This window comes from Tinamus guttatus, unplaced genomic scaffold, assembly GCF_059628265.1.
Source record: "Tinamus guttatus ecotype Peru unplaced genomic scaffold, ASM5962826v1 Tinamus_guttatus_pri_ptg000045l, whole genome shotgun sequence".
Classification (NCBI taxonomy): Eukaryota; Metazoa; Chordata; class Aves; order Tinamiformes; family Tinamidae; genus Tinamus; species Tinamus guttatus.
The window spans coordinates 2,684,975-2,698,657 of record NW_028288579.1 but is presented as its reverse complement, the minus strand read 5'-3'; the positions used below and the strand labels follow the sequence as shown (position 1 = coordinate 2,698,657).

General features: G+C 58.4%; 1 non-coding gene across 1 annotated transcript; it reads left to right on the top strand.

Moving 5' to 3' along the window:
• Positions 1-4,044: 4,044 nt before the first annotated feature.
• On the top strand, positions 4,045-4,116 carry TRNAT-CGU (transfer RNA threonine (anticodon CGU)). The gene has a single exon. It is a non-coding gene; the product is annotated as a tRNA-Thr (tRNA).
• Positions 4,117-13,683: the final 9,567 nt, after the last annotated feature.

Genomic DNA, 13,683 nt, shown 5'->3' with positions numbered 1-13,683 from the left:
TCCGGGTGCCATCCTCAAAATGGCATCTAGCAAAGGGTACCCAGCAGTGAATTTTCAGAAGCCAGGTGGGATTCCTTGCTTAGCTCTGCACCCAGCTGCTTTAGCCTTTAAAAGCTGCTCCTTGCTCCACACTGCTTGCACTTGAAGAGCTGTCCTACACCATGTTGGTGTTGTCCGTAGCTTTATTGTATTACATAAAGTGTGGTTACGTTTCTGCTTCTGTGGAGACCCTTGGTGTAGTACTGCTTTCTGTTACTGCTTGAAAATATTTGAGGTTTGAAAAACAAGAAATGTAGGTTGTGGGTGGGAGAAGCATTCCATTTGCGGGCATGTGTTTTCCTCTGTTATCCGCATTTAAAAATAATTAGCAGTTGCATTTTTAGGTTGCGCCTAGTAACAGCTTCCCAGTAACTAGTGCCATTAGATGTTCCTGCCTTCCACGTGAGCCGTTCTGTCCCAGAACCACCACGTTTATGAGGTGAAGGTATCCGGGCCATGAGGGACCGTCCCCGGTGGTCACTGGGGCAGGGAGGGGAGGAATGTGACACCGGCCGGGGCGAGCTCTGCGTCTGCAGCGCTGCCGGCAGCCGCCGTGGGCCGCAGGGAGGCACCGGGTTTGGAATCGGCTCCAACAAATGACTCGTCCCTGTGCCCTGTGTCCCTTCCCCGGGCAGGGAACCGCGGCCCGGCCGCGCGGGGCCATCGAGCCGTGAAGAGTCCCCTGTTAAAGGGACTTGGAGGTTCCGTGGCTCGGGGTGTCCCCGGTAGGTGCTGAAATGAGGAGTGATGTCCTGGACAGCCCAACTGCGTGTGTTTGCACAGGGAGAAAAGGCGACTTGCTCCTGGCCAGAAGTCCAACTTCATCAGAGCTACTGCGGAAAAACCGCCCGGCTCGAACAGCGCGTCGCGGTACCGGCAGAGCTGGTCGTGCGGGATTTTCTGCTCCACGTTGCCCCACTCTGGTACAGTCATTTGCATCTGATGGTGTTTTTGCGTGGTTTTGCTTTCGGAGGTTGATACTGAGTCAAAAGAACCCTGACATCAAAAGAATTTTTTTTTTTAGCTTTTTGAATAACTTCCATTAAAGAGAGGAGCTGCTTGAGAATGTCACGTTCTGAAGTGTGACAGTGACAAACTGTAGCCGTGCCTCCAGCTGATGGAATTATTAATCTGAAAATTTGTGGCAAGTCTCAGAAAAAAAAAAATCAATGCACTTTGGTTGCCAAATTTCCTTTTATGGCTTGGGAGAAGTTCAGATATTTCTGAGCAAACTCTATAGACAAGATTAAACACAGCATTATTAGTGCTCACAGACATACATGGCACTAGATGTTTTGCTGTCTGAGCGCAGCAAGGCTCCATTGAGTGGCATAGCCCCACGTTACCCTCCGGAAAGGATCTTGGCCTGAAATGTTTCGGCTCCCTAATCTTGGTTACTAATCAAGGCCTTGAAAGCCGACACACAAACACGCGCTACGGGCGGTCACTCTCCCCATCCTGGTGCGAGGGCCGTGCGAGGAACCAAAGAGCTGGGATTTACAAATAGAGATGTCATTTTTCTTATTTAATGACAACACGTACGCAGTGGTTTGCACTGAAGCAAACACTGTCCAGGGTGTTTTGAAGGATTTTTTTCCAAGGAAGGAACTCACAGGTGATCAAACGGTTGCCCAAGCAGTGGCTTGGCTCGTGTTAATGGGAGGGAAACTGGTGCAGAGGCGGCGGCAGCGACGCGCTGGCGCTGCTGGAAGCCGCTTGTTGCCTGGGGAGGGTTATTGAGGCAGGAGGGCTGTTACGTAACAGCTGCCTTTGCAGCAGCAGCTGGACGCTTGCCGGCGTTTTGTCCCTTGGCAGCATCTCGGGGTCTTCTCGGTGCTTGGCAATGCAGAATGTTGGTCCTGGGAGCCTTTCGCTGCTGAAGCAGCAGATCTGGGGGGTTTTGTCGTACCCGGGGCCCGCAGGGACCGGCGGGGCCTGCGGTGCCCTCCCTGCCCGGCGCCCTCCCTGCCCGGCGCCCGCTCCCATCGCGGGTGAGACGGGGGCACCGGCCGCGCTGCAGCCGCCGCGTTTGTCACCCCCGCGTGGCCGCTGCGTCCGGCCCGGCCGCAGGCAGAGGCTGCGGCTGAACTCGGCGTCGGTTCCTGCTTCACAGGTCCACAAGCCTCAATGTAGCTACATTCAACAGCGAAACAGTAAATTCTTGCCTGCTGTTCCCCAGCCTTTATTTTTAGGGTCACTAAAGAAAGAGGAGAAAGGGAAGGGGAGACTCATGCTCTGAGGAGGGACAAATGGGGAATTTCAGCCCTCCTTTGCTGTCCCACGGGAGCCGCTGCCTCGGCCTCCCCCAGCCCGCGCTGACGGCCGGGCCCGCGGGTTTGCGGCTCCCACCAGCGTCTCTGAGTGTGGAAGCTTCGTTCACCTGCGAGGAAAGGGGACGAACTGCGCTCCCTGTGAACACGCGCGTGCCGGTGTCGCGCTTGCAGGGCACTGAAATGCTGGGGTATTTCCAGGATTACTGTGAAACGGGCTGTGGGAGCCGCTGGCCTGGCTTGGCTGCCCAGGCCGTGCGCAGACGCGTTGCATGGTGACACCTTTAGTGCTTGTGCCTTTCTCTGCTGTAAACTTGCTTTGTATTTCCATGTTTTATCCTCTGTTCTGCGCACTTTTATGTACACTCTTGTCATTTGATCTTCAGCTCTGGTTTTCATGTAATATAAATGTGTATATATCAATAGATCAAATTTGTACTCGTGTGTCTCTGAGCTGTTAAAAAGAGAAAGTATTGTTTCGTACATGTTTTTCCTTTTTGGAAGCACTGAATCAAATCCTACTCCATATCATTTAGCAAATGAAATTAGCAGCTCTTGGTTGTCTTTTAGAAACGTCGTGTCCGGGGGCTCTGAGTGGCACCAACTGCATCGTCCGGCCAGCGGCAAGGAGGCCGGGACACGTGGAGGGGGGAAATCATGGCAGGGCCCCAAGGGGGAAAAGAAATCTCTCGATAGAGCTGTGCTGGCGCGAGGTGCCCTTGCACCCATTCCCCAGTGTTTCCTTGAAATACTTCAGGGGGACAGTAAAGCTGAATCTTGCTAACGTGGAGCCTTCCACGTAGCTGAGGTGTCCGAGCAGACGTGGATAAACGATTTGCTCTCCCCAAAGCACGAGGGTGTCTGCAGCGGGACCCTGCGTCCCCGTCCCTCTTCGCTCCAAGCACCGGCTCCTTGGAGCCACCTCAGGCCTGGGGCCTTGGCTGGTGGCCCCACGGCAACACCCGCCCCAAAGAGATGCTCGGGAACACCCGGCACGACGTTCACGGGGGCTTTTAACGCTGGAAACAGGACTTTGTGCTCAGTTACGTGAGGCCGGGAGCCGGCCCCGCGGCACCAGGGGCTTCTCACGGGACTGATGCCCTCGGGATCAGGATGGCTGCGGTGGCTAAAAACGAGAAACCAAAATGCGGGATCTCAGGGCAGGGCTGGATGGGGTTCAAAGCCACATCCTCGCGGTGACCCCGGCTGCGAGGCTGGTGCTGATGGGAACAAGAAGCTGATTCACTGCCCGCGTCTAACCAAGCCTGAGCTGCAATGCCGGATACTCGGTAGCTGCAAAAGCAGGGGAGGACACGCGAGCAACGCGGCACTGCAGCTGTGATTCACGCTAGTGTGGGTTTTACAGTACAAGCAGAAGCCAATTGGGGCTGAAGCAAAATGTGAAACTTCAGCTTGAGTGTCGGGAAACAGAGAAAAGAGGAGGAATCCTGACCCAAAACCCGGCCAGGCCGCCGAGCGCCCTTCCCGCCAACCGGCCGGAAACGCGGGGGTTCCCGGGGGTTCCGCGGGGATGCGCGCGCTCCCGGCGCTGCCGCGGGCGCCGACCCCGCCGACCCGCCGCTTCCGGCCGCGGCCCCGCGGCGCCGGGGGAGCGCGGAGCGTGCGCGGGGGCAGCGCGGGGCGCCGTGGGCGCGGGGCCGCGCGTGGGGGCGCGCGGGGGCGCGCGGGCGTCTCGCCGCCTCCACTGCGTGCGCGCGGCTGCTCTCGCCCGTCAGGCGCGGTGGCCAAGTGGTAAGGCGTCGGTCTCGTAAACCGAAGATCGCGGGTTCGAACCCCGTCCGTGCCTGCTCGCGGCAGCGCGGGCGGCGGCAGCCCCGCCCGGCGGGGGCCCGCGGGCGCCGCCTTCTTTGCTGCCCCTTTTTGCCCCCGTCGGGCCAAAACGGGATCGGGGGGCCGGGTTGTGTGTGCGGGGGGTCTGAGCGCCGCTGTCCTGGGGGTTCCCGTTTCCCGGGGCTCCGCGCGCAGGGATCGCCCTTTGCCCCAGGGATCTCGCAGACCGGAGCCCGCTCAGCTCACCTGCAAGGAGCCGTGGTTGAAATAACAGCAATGACTGCGCTGCTCTGCTGGGAGGAAGCACCGTGCGAGCGGGAAGGCCAGGAGCTCCCCTTGCTGGTCTCTTCTTTGCCCGTGCTTTTTAATTTTTATTTATTTAGTTATTTATAGATTTTTTTTTTCCCAGAAAATCCTTAGCAGCCTCCCTCAGAATATAGCTCCTCTTGCAAATGTGGACTTAGCAAATGAGGGTTGAAGTGAGGCCTGTTTTTGTCCTTCCTAACAAAAACACGTGGCTGCTAATACATTTAAAAGCTCCGCGATGAGTTATGGCTGGAAACCTCGTCCGTGTTTAGGTGCCGAGCAGCCCAACCTCGCCGGACTGACAGGTCCTTAGTCAGAACCCAAAGGCCTTGGTGCCCCCTCGCAACTGCTACTGAAATAAGAGCAAGAAGGGTGATGGTGCCGGTCAGCCCAGGGCAGCGGTGCCGAATCCCCACACGCGCCCGCGTGTCCCGCTGCACCTTCCTGGCTCCCCCATAATTGTCCGTGATAGACACGGATGGGGATGAGGTCGCTGTAAGCAGAGACGCTCGAGCTGGAGCCCTGTTTTCTGAGTGGGCTCATAGCTCGTTTGGCCTTTGATTGTTTTTCTCCTGTCTCCCACACGCACCCGCACAGGCTCCTTCGCGGCCTGGTGAGGAGGGAGCCGCCGGGCTGGGAGCTGGGGCGATGCCGGAGCACAGGACGCGTCCGCGCGTGCCCGGTCCCGCAGAGCCACGCGGCGCCGGCAACGCTGCCGAGTTGTTCCCCTGGCTGAGTGATGGGCTCCAGCCTGCCCAGCCCTCCGTGTCCCCGGTGCGGTGCCACAATGTGGAGCGCCTGGCTCTGGGCCAGGGCTGCTCCCGTGCTCCGCATCCCGTGCAGGGGACGGCAGCGCCCGGAGCAGCGCCCGGGAGCAAGCCGGGTTCGTGCCTGCCGCCAGCGAGGCCAGACCGTGTCCCCGGGGCCACACGTTTGGCTCCTGGGTCTTGTAAAACAGTTTGTCTCCACCCCCCCCCCCGCCCCAAAAATGACAATTTTCAGTAGTGATGGAATCTCTTGTTCCACAGTTACTGCTCTGGGCTATTGTTGGTCTAACAGTGTTAATATTTTGATGTCAAACTGCTTCAAACAAACTGCGTGTGCTCATTTCTAGGGTCGCACAAGTCGTGATGCTTCACAAGGAGATTCACGTGTGGGGTTAGTTGTGGCCGGTTGGCCAGCTCATCAGCGACGCTTCCTGCTTCCCTGCCTCGCTCTCCTGCCATGCAGCTGGGGACAGTGTTTTCGGTCAATTTTTGTGCTCCACATTGGCCTGTGCTGTGTTGAGCAGGTTCTTAATACAGCTAAAGAGCAAGAATGTGATCAGGAACAAGGGATGGAGCATGAGGCTATGAGAGCAGGGGGTTGGTGGATGTAACCTACAGCCTCAGCCTTTCCTAAAAGCTGCTGGAGACTTTTCTTGTTCAATCCAAGCGATTCTGGCAGCGTCTGTGCCTGTGACCCGAGACTGCGCCGGTGTCTTGCCCAGTTCTTGGAGGTTTAAAACTACCGGTGCTCAGCGGGGGTCACTGCTGCGAACGCGCCGTTTCCGCACCTCCCTGCAGCAGAGCCCATTTCCAGGACGCGCGTACAACCTATTCTCTCTTTCAGGTCTCATGCTCACGGTCCGTGATTCACTTCGCGTTTTACTATCTGTTTTAAACAGCGTGTTCCTTGGCACGAAATCCTCATCAGGCTGGCGGCCAAGGAACACTGTCTTCCGCGCGGAGGATTCGCGGCGCCCGTCGCAGCGAGCAGCGAGACGGCAGATGCAGCTAAGGCCTCTCTGTCCTGCTCGGGGACCCGGGTGTCCCACCACGAAGCCCTGAGTGCTCCAGGCCTCTGGTGCCGTCTCTGCGCACGGCTGTGTATGTGACTTCCGTATGGATACGGGACCTCAACGCAGGAGACACCAGGGCTGTGTCAGCGCGCCGGCGCTCGCTGCGGTTGTGGGACACGCGGCAGGGCAGCACGAGAGCAGCGAGCGCCGGCGCCCATGGGCTGCGGGCAGGGCCACATGCCGGCCGGGACACCGAGGACCCTGAGCTCCGGCACGGGGCAGGTGAGGGTGCGGAGAGCAGCAGCGTGCGGCCGATGGGTGGGAATGGAGGAGATGCTCCCGCCCGGGGGCTCCCGCCGCCCTCCTGCCTCTGCCTCACGCTGCCGAGGCCTCGGGACATCAGCACCCCTTCCCAGCGCGGGGTTCGCTGGGTGTCCACGGCCGGTCACACCGCGGTGCCGACCCGCACGTGGCACCCGGGAGGGTCGAGCGCATCCAGCGCCGTCAATGAGGCCGAGCGCAGGAGCTGCCGCCACCGCAGGGCCGAACGTGGGGACCCTGCGGCGGGGCCGAACGTGGGGACCCTGCGCGGGGCCCGGCTGGGCTCTCGGGAGCGCGGAAGCCCCGCGGAGCCGCGCGGCGCGGCCGGCAGGGGGCGCGCTCCGCCCGCGGGCGCGGGGCGCTGCGCGGGGCTGCGCGGCCGGAGCCGCCGCCGCCGCCGGCGGGAGGAGCGCGAAAAAAAAAAAAAAAAAAAAAAAAAAGGCGGATCGGGGCGCGGGCGGCGGCGCCGCGTTTCCTGCCGCGTGCGCGGCCGGATGGGCCGGCGGCTCCGCGGGAGGGCGGCCCGGACCGGCCGGGGCCTCGGAGCGGCACCGGCACCAGGAGCGGGACCGGCCGCTCCCGTAACCGGCGGCGCGGAGCGGAGCGGAGCGGAGCGGAGCGCGCTGTCCCCCGGCCCGACACGTGCAGGAAACTTTCGAGGGCCGGTGCGCGCCGCGCGGGGCTGCGCGCCTCCTCCTCCGGTTTGGTGCTTTTTTGGGTGTTCCCTTCCTTCCCTCCCCCCCTTTTTTTTGTTGTTGCTTTGGGTGATTTTTTTTCCTTCTTCTTTCCCCCGCTTCTGCTCCGCTGCTGGTTGGGTTGGGACTTCTCGAGCACGGCCGGGGCAAACGCGGCGCTTGAAGAGCCGAGCCCGATGTTGCAACGTCCCTGGTGGCACGGATTTTTTTTTTTTTTTCCCTTTTGCAAGGGCAGAGAGGAAGGGTGGAAAAAAAATCCCTTAGCGAGATCAATAGCGGCTCAAATACCCCTCTGCTGGCGACTCGGCGGGGGGAGAAGGCGAGGGGCGGCCCGGCCCCCCCGGCCCGGCTTCTCCGCACTTAGTTGCGGCGCTGGTCGGAGCCCCCGGGCGCTGCGCGGACGGCGGCTGGGGAAGGGGGGACGCCGGGTCCCCCCTCGTCCCCGTCAGGTAACGGGGGGCTCCGGGTTCTGCGTTTGCTTTAATGTGATTTTTAGCTCGGGCTGCTGGGCCGCCTCCCGGTGCCCCCTCCCCGCGCTCCGAGCGGCGGTGCCGAGTCACGGTGCGCAGCGGGGCCGGGCCGCGGGGCCGGGCCGGGACCGGGACCTCGGCCCGGGGCAGCCCGCAAGTTTGGGGAGGGGGGGGCGCGGCTCGGTGCCCCCCTCCCCCGCGGAGGGGGCGCATCGGGGGGGGGGCTCTGCCCTGGTGGGGGAGGGAGCAGCGAAAGGAGTGAAATTAGTAAAAAACCACGAATTAAAACGCGGTCTCGCAGCCGGCGCCTGACGGGGCGCGTTGAGGGCTGGGTCTTTGCGGGCGAGATGAGAGGTTCGTGTCTTCAACTGGCCTACAAAGTCCCAGTCCTCGGCGCCCGGACCCGCCGCGGCCGAACGGCCGGGACCCCCCCGCCCCCCGGGCTTCGCTTTCGGGAAGCGCACGGGGCCTTTCGGGAGTTACTCACTGTTAATGCGAGTGCGCTCACTCGTGCCTGGCCCCGAGGGGATCCCCTCTTACCAGCCCTGCTGATTTCCCCCCTCACCCTTTCGAGCGCTTTATCAAGTCCTGGATTCCACGTGGGCAAATGGTGCGGCTTGTGTCCCTATTTTCAGTCGCAATATTTAGCACATAAATACAACTATGGGAGTGCGTACTGGTGTGTACATTGTATTTATGGCTGTGCCATTACTTGTTAAGGTCTTATATTAGCTTTATGGGGAGGGTCTGCATAAGTTTTGCTCTCATAAGGTGTTTTTCTTACCCCTTGTGCAATTGAGGATATTGAGGCGGCATAAGAGGACAAGTGGCAGCAGTGCTCATTGGAAAAATCTTATAAAATGGAAAGTCAGGCTCTTCCTATGTGTTTTTTGGGCCGCTTGGTGTGGAGCTGTGGCGCTGGAGGATGGTGCAGGGCTGCACGCGGGCATGTGCGCGCTCCAGCCCAGCACACAGCTCCCAAGCGCCCGTCCCGCAGGCTTTTGCAACCCTGTTTTCTGTCCTGCTTTCTGCAGAATTTGCCCGTTAAAACAGCGATTAATGTTTACTTAGTGTTTTGCAACTTGGAAAGATTTGCAAGCGATATTGCAGGTCTCTGCTCACTGCTTTTTTGCCCCCCTGCCTTCAGCTCTCTCTGTGCTCCGGCCGCCAGCGCGAGCGGCCGCTGCTCCGAGCGGTGTCCGGGCGTCCGGCCCGGCGGTATCGAAGCCGCTTCCCGCGTGAGTGTGTCCCGGTGCCGGAGCTCGGGAGTGGCGGCTCCGGCCGGTGCCTCTTCGCTTTATAAACTTGCTCTGTAGCGCAGGGGCGCTCACTTTGACAGCAAATTTTAAGGGAAGGGTTTTTTATTTTTTTATTTTGCAGATTTCTTCACCCCATATGCCTTTTTTCTTTTTCTTTTTTTCTTTTTTTATTTTTTTTCTCCTGGAGAACCCTTGTCTAGAGGCCACAAAAAGGAAAAGTATGTGGAAGTCAGGAGAAAAAGCAAAAATACCAACTGATGCCCTTTTTGGAGAGAAAACGGTTGGGGAAAGTTCACAGCCCTCCTCACCCTGCAGGTGTTTAGCTTCTAATGAAATTAATCTGCAGTGAAATCGCAGCAATCTGATTCTAATCATCTGCCCTGGAGCCGGCCAGAGGGCTGAGGGCACCAGCGCAAAAACACTCCGGGCAAGTGGAGCCGGAGCCGGGACACTGAATCCCGGTGCTGGGGAAGGGGGACAGGGAGCAGATCCCGCTCCGTGTCCGCCGGCCCCGGCAGCCTCTCCGGGGCGGTTTGTGCCGCCTCTCCCTGCTCTTGGAGCAGCTGCCGGGCGAAACCGGAGTTTTCCCTTTCTTGGGAGCCTCTCTGGTTTGTGGTTTGCTCTGCAGGCTGGGCAAACTGCTGGGCTCGGCGTTTGCCAGATTTATCACAATCTCAAAAATTTTCTCCCTGTGATAATTGCTTTCTTCCTCCCTTGAAGTAACTTTGTCAGATTTTTTTCCCCCTGCCCACATCCCCTCCCAATTTGGAAAGTTCTATAGCATGGTTGGGGCTAGCTATATATTTTGATGTAGGTGCCCTGGTAAAATTTTGGTTTCTTTAGCAAGAGAATGCTCAGTATTTTGCAGCCATCAGGGCTCCCTAAATATGTTCAACAGAACTTCCACCCAGTCACTTTTTGTCTTGTCTTCCATGGTGGCGTTTGCCAAGGTGAAAGGACACGTGTTTTACCCCACGCCACGTCCATGTGTTCGGGCTCCTCGCGTGATGTGGTGGTTTTTAGCTGCTCGGGCTCTGCTGGCCGCTTGCTGATACAGGCAATGTGTTTTTTGCCCCATCCCTCAGCATTACTAGCGGTTATTCAGGTTGTTGCTGCATACACGGTGCGAACGGGCACTTTTCAGCTTGCGACACCCGCGCCGGCCTTGGCACCTGCTTTACCCCGTCCCTTGGCCATCCTCAGGCTGGGATAGCCCCTTCCCTTCCCTCGTGGCCCGAGAGCCTCTTCCTGCGTCAAATTGCAAAGTAAAGGTTTTGCATTTTGGGTGTTGCTGGGCCGCGGCTGAGCAGTTTGGAGGGGGTGGCTCTGCCCTGAGCTGGGGACAAGCTCTGAAGCTCCTGCTGCGTCTCCGCGGTTTTCCCTGGAGCGCCCTGTGCCCCGGGCTGCAGCCTCTGCCCCAGGACGGGGCTTTCTTTTATTTTCGCTCCGTGCCCCTCTCGGAGCACAGACCTGCCCTGCTTGGGCAGCTTGGCAGGGCTGCGGCCGCGCCAGCCGCTCCGGGCGCTCCGTTTATCAGGGCTTTCCGGGGAAGTTTATTACGCCGCTGGAGTGGCATTCGCAGCCTCCTACCCAAGCGGGTAAATATTTGGCAGGTTCTCCTCCTGCCACAGAAAAAGGGCCATATTTTATCAGTGATAAGGCCTGGAGGAAAACCATCTTATGCGTTCAGGGCTCCGTCTGCCGGGTCCCCTTGCCCGGGGGGACAGGGGCCGGCGCTGCTCTGCCTGGGGCTCGCGTCCTGCTCCCGCCCCGCTGCCGCGGGGTCCTCCCGACGAGGTGTCGGAGCAGGTTTCCGTGGGCCGCCCGGCAGCCGCGGGACCCTCCAGGCCGCTCGGGTTTGGTGCAGGCCCTGGGGCTGTGCAGAGCGCCGGGGTTGGGGCCCCTCTGCAGCCTGCAGGCACCGATGGGAACCGGCACCCATGGGCAGCGCGTGCGGCCGTGCCAGGGGAAACCCCGCTCCTGTCCTGGCTCCCGCACGGCGCTCCGGGCGCCCGAGCGCGGTGCCGGCAGCGGGGCAGGCTGGGACACGCGAGGGACAGACCCGGAGCGCCGGCAGGGAGGAGCTGGCAGCGCCGCGGGCTGCAACGGCCCCGGGAGCCCTCGCGGGAAGCGGGAACGCGGCTCCGGAGCGCCGGGCCGGCTGCAGCGGCACGCGGGCTCTCCGGCTGCAGCTCCCGGCTCCGCTGCGTTCCCGGGAAACGAGCTGCGGCCACCGGCTCGGAGCCGGGAGCCGTGGGAAGAGTCTGGTGCGAAAAGGCGGATGATTTTGGAAACAGGAATATGGCGGCCGCTCAGGCTGGGTTTAAAATCATCAGTGCTGTTTTGATGCGTTATAAACGGGAAAGTTTCCTTGGCTCTTCTTTCATGGGGCTGTTTTACACTTGAAGGATGCCATAAAAGCAGACCGAAGGCCTCAGTTACATTTAAAGTGTTTATTTTTATTACCAAATCGGCTTTGACTGCCAAAACGTTTGGTATAATTGTGACTTCATCTGGTAATTCGGAGGGGAATATTTCTGGAGAGGGGAGACAGGCCGGTGCAAATGCAGTTGTGCAGAATGAGAGGCCAAAAGATGGATAATCCTGGAGCAGCTCGCCCAGTTTATTTGCATCTGTTTTAGACCACAAAACTGAACAAATAATGTAATTAATGAAAAACTTAGATATTTATGGTATCTAGCTTTTTTTTTCCAATATCACAGTGGATTATTTAGCAATAGTAAGTGGTATTTTATGTATTATGTTTTTAATATAGTGTGAGTGTTTATTTGACTTAAGTTATCTTCTGGGCTTGAAAGAGGGCTCGAATCCAGGTTTTATAAATAACTTATATTAATCTTTTCAAAACAATTGCACCGCAGAACGAAATTCAACTGCACAACTTTAGCCGAGTTGCTTAAATTGGAGCTAGCAAAGAGCTGTTAAAATTTCACCCAAACACTTTGGCAAAGGGGCAGAATCTCAGTCCTTTCGGGGGGTCTCTGGGTTGTGATTAGACTTGGGTTACTCCGAGCCTGGCCTAAATTTAGCGGCGGGCCCCGTGCGCTGCCCTCGCCTTGGGCCGCGTGGAGGATATTTGAGCTGGTTTTGCACCTCCCCGGGGAATAAATTACCGCCTCAATGAGAACATTCACGCGCATTTACAACACGAGAGCTACGAGCCGTCGCAGGGGCTGCCGCGCGTTTGGCTCATGAGACTCGCGCTATCTCTAGCCCCCTTCCAGGGCTTGATTTAATTTCTGTATCAATGGCCATTAAAGGCAACGAGAAACAATGCAGGCGCGTTTTTCTCTGCCAGCGTTTGTTTGCCGACGTCTCTGCAAACAGCAATAAACTTCTCCCCTTAGAGCGTCCCCACCGTGCGGGCCTGCAGGCCCAGGGCTGCTGCTTCGCATGCCCCACATGAAGCTGCAGTAGCTCCAAAGAGTAAGGAAAAAGCTTATGACCCAGCCTGGGGTATTATGTAATAGTTACATAAAGTTTTGGGATGTTTTTATAGTTATTTTTATTTTATTTTTATTTATTTTATTTTAAGGTATTACTGTCTTAAAAAAAAAAATGCATAGCTTTAACTCCTATCAGATGTTTTGGAATAAATCTTTAAATCTAAATGGGGGTTGCAGGTTGCCTACATCCCTGAAGGAGTTTTCAGCTCTCCAAGGAGGAGCCGGCCTGCCCATCACTAACGGTGACGTCTCCCCGGTATCCCACACGGGCCGCCTCCGTAACCCGCGCCCGTGTCCCGCTTTGCGCTAGCCCGGGCTAGTCCCGTGCTCTGCACTCCAGTGCCTGGTGGGGGTTTTTGGTGATCAGCTCTGAGCGCTTCCCTCCCCTCGTGCTGCGTGTTCACAGTGTTTGTAAATTCTGCGCCTCGCAGGCTTTTGCTGCCTTTGCAGTGGAAATATTTCATACCCTGAGCACAGCCGTGCCCGGAGGGCAGCGCTGCGGGAGACGGGGCCTCTCCCGGCACCTTCCTGGTGGTCGCTCCAGCCCGGCTTCCGCAGCAGCCCAAGCACGGCCCAGCTTTTTGTAGCCAAGTTCCCTAAAACGTTGCTGTTCCAGGCCTGCTTTCGAGGGCAAAGAGCAGCGCTGACCTGGCCACCAGGGAGGGAAGGATCTGCAAAGCAAAGTGAAACCGAGGCCAGGGCCGGGGCGGCCGAGCTGCAGGCGGTGCAGATGTTCCTTGGAGCCCTGGGTGCCGGCCGGGATCGGCACCGACCGCGACGCCGTCTCAATGCGCTCGTCCTGCTGCAGAAGGACTAGGCTACCTAGGATGGACCTGGACCTAAAAGCTGGACCCTTTCCCCTGGCTAGTGAAACTGTGTCCAGCTGCCCCTTCCCCCAGACAAGCTTCAAGGTTACTGTTGTGCAGCAAGGCTGAAATGAGGGGAAAAGAAGTCGTGTGCAGGCTCCCAGGCTTAAAGGTTGTGCAAGGCCACACAGCGAGCAGGGGACCAAGCAAATAGGGCACCTAGTGATAGACTTTGTGGTTTTTTTTTTTTAATGGGTGATTTTATTGCATTTTGCACAGAAAAGGCTGTAAACTTAGAACAAAAAAGCAGCATTTCAGCGGCCGTTGGCAGGGCTGGGAAGAACATCCCGACACTGCTAGCAGGAGCATGAGGCCGCTCGGGCCGGGCCGTGGCGCTGCCCTCCCTGCTCTCGCCCGCCCGGCAGCTGGAACACGCTCTTTTTGTGAGGGTTTTGCTGGAAAACAGCACGTGAGGGGGT